This window comes from Colletotrichum siamense (assembly GCF_013390195.1).
Source record: "Colletotrichum siamense strain Cg363 chromosome Unknown KSG_Cg363_contig04, whole genome shotgun sequence".
Lineage (NCBI taxonomy): Eukaryota > Fungi > Ascomycota > Sordariomycetes > Glomerellales > Glomerellaceae > Colletotrichum > Colletotrichum siamense.
This window is the reverse complement of record NW_023501017.1, coordinates 41,214-43,958: the sequence shown is the minus strand read 5'-3', so window position 1 is coordinate 43,958 and position 2,745 is coordinate 41,214.

The window sequence follows — 2,745 nt, the reverse complement described above, 5'->3', positions numbered from 1 at the left end:
TTATAAAAAAAATAAAAAAAATATAGAAGTAGCTTAGTAGTAAGAGTAAATAGATATAGCTATTTAGATATCTAAAACAGAAAGTAATTAGAGTATATATTTATGCTTAGCTAGAAGTAAGCTTAAATACTATATTATATTAGTTAGAGAGAAACTAATATATTAATACTAGCTAAATCTAAAATAAAAATAAAAAGGAGGGCTATTTATATTATAAACTATATTATTTAACTAGTTAATAGTAATAGATTATAAGGGTTTAGCCGCTTAAACTAAAAGGACTTAGTGATAGTTTAGCTAAACTAAGCTAAAAAGATAGAGAACCTTATAGAGATAAGGCATAAAACCCTCTATAGCGAGGACTTAATAAGTACTTACTAAAGGGTTAGAAAAGAAGATCTTAAAAGAAATAAGTAAAAGTAATATAGTAATACTATACTTACTTTTTAGGTATTTCTTCTATTAGTTTAACCTAATTATAGCTTATAGCTCCTAAATACCTTTATAATTCTTTTACTTCTATCCTACTTTAAGAAAGTTAGTAATAATAATAATATTATATACTTAAGTAATACTTACTAATTAAACTAAGAAACTTATACTAAATATTTACTAAGTATTAAGTAAGATAGCTTATATAAGCTTATATAAAGAAGATAACTTTAGTAAATAATTAGAGGATAATATAAGTTAATAAGGGGAAATAAGAAGCTATACTTTAAGTAAAGCTAGAGGCTTTAAAGAGGATAAGTTACTTATATTAAATACTTACTAAATAGATAATAAGTATATATAGGAGAATAAGGAATATAAAACCTCTCTTTATAGATTAGATAAGCTATAAAGTTAGATATCTATAGTTATTATTAATAAGCTAGCTTAAGCTAGAGAGCTAAATAAAGCTATTAGCTAAGTATTAATATAGTAAATTATAATTATAATAGCTAATTAGTATAAACTAATTATTACTATATTAAGTAGCTAAGTACTTACTAAATAGTTATTAAAAGTTTATAAGAAACCTCTAAACTATAATATAGTTTACTTTATTAGTAAATCTATTAATATAAAAAGAGAAGATTAGCTTATTATAGTAGAAGAAGCTTATAAGTACTACCTTAGCTACTCTAATAGCTAGTATATCTAGTAAACTTTAAATATAATAAAGTATACCTTATAAGTAGAATAGTAAATATATTAATAAATACTTATAGATATATTAAAGAATTAAGTTAACCTTATATAGGAAGATTTTAAAATCTTTATAAGAAAGTAGTATATAGCGCTTAAGCTCTAAGAATAGAACTACTATAATGCTTTAAAATAGTGCTATTAAAAAGATAATAAAAAACTTATTATATATTAGGCTTATTAGGAGTCTATTAATTAAGCTTTTAGTAAGCTAAATATAGGTAATATAAAGGCTTATATATTCTTTTAAGGCTTTATAAGGACCCTAAAAGATAAGCTTTTTAAGTAAGATATTAATTATATTAATATATATATTATTACTCTCTATATATAGAGGCTATAGGAAATTATAGAAGGGAGATATATAGGAAGACTTACTAAACGTTCTAAGTTATATAAATAACTATATTTAAGCTCTTTAAACTACTTTTATAAGAGTAGCTTATAACCTCCTTAATTAGTAGACCTAAGGGAGTATTATCTAGAGACCTTATCTTAGAATAACTACTTAGTAAACCTTTATATAATATTTAGCCTTAATAGTAAGCTATCTAACCTTAGAGGAACTTAATACTATAATTATAAGAAGTATAGGTATATCTCCTCTAATTATACTAAGCTTTATATTTAGTTAATAAGTAATAATAGGAACTTAAACCTTAAAAGAGGTAAGATTAATATTATTACTATTCTTTATATAATTAATACTAAGGACTTAAGAAATAAGTAAGTATAAAAGTAACCTTAAGGGGTATTATACTAAGTATTACTTTAGTTCCTATAAAATAAACTATAAAAAGTTAAGTGATTATACTTTAAACATATAATAAAGTTAAATTAATAGTAGATATAGATATTTACGCTATAATTAACTTTATATAGGAAGACTTTATAATAAAACTCTTACTAAAAGAGGCTATTAGTATTATAGCTTTAGAACTAATAGACTTCTAAAGGAGGCTTATACTTATTAATAAGATTTATTAGCTTATTTTCTTCTTAATTAATAGCTAAAGCTATTTATAGAAGATTTACTAAGTATTTATAGCTAGCTTATATCTTAAAGGAGTAAAAGATATCTTTTTATCTAATAATTTAATAAGTAAAGAAGGTATCTATATAGATACTTATACTTATATCTAGTTATATAATTATATCTTATTTATTAAGTTAGAAGTAATAATATAAGAGATTATAGAAAATAGCTAAAAAGCTTATATAATATATTTAATAAGAGCTTTAGCTTTAGATAAAAAAGATATTAATACTTTAGGTGAAAGCTTATTAGATAATAAGTATAAAAAGAAGATCTCTAAAGAACTTAAACCTTTTATTAACGTTTTTAATAAAGAAAACATAAAGAAGGTCCCTAAACTAAAAGGAGTAGTATATTATATTAAGTTAAAACTTAGTAAAGAGCTTCTATATAAGTTTATATACTTTATGTTAGTAAAGTAGCTATAAACCCTTACTAAATATATTTAGGAAATAGAAGTAACTAGATATATCTACTACTTAATTAGCTTTACTAAAGTGCTAATCTTATTTATACTT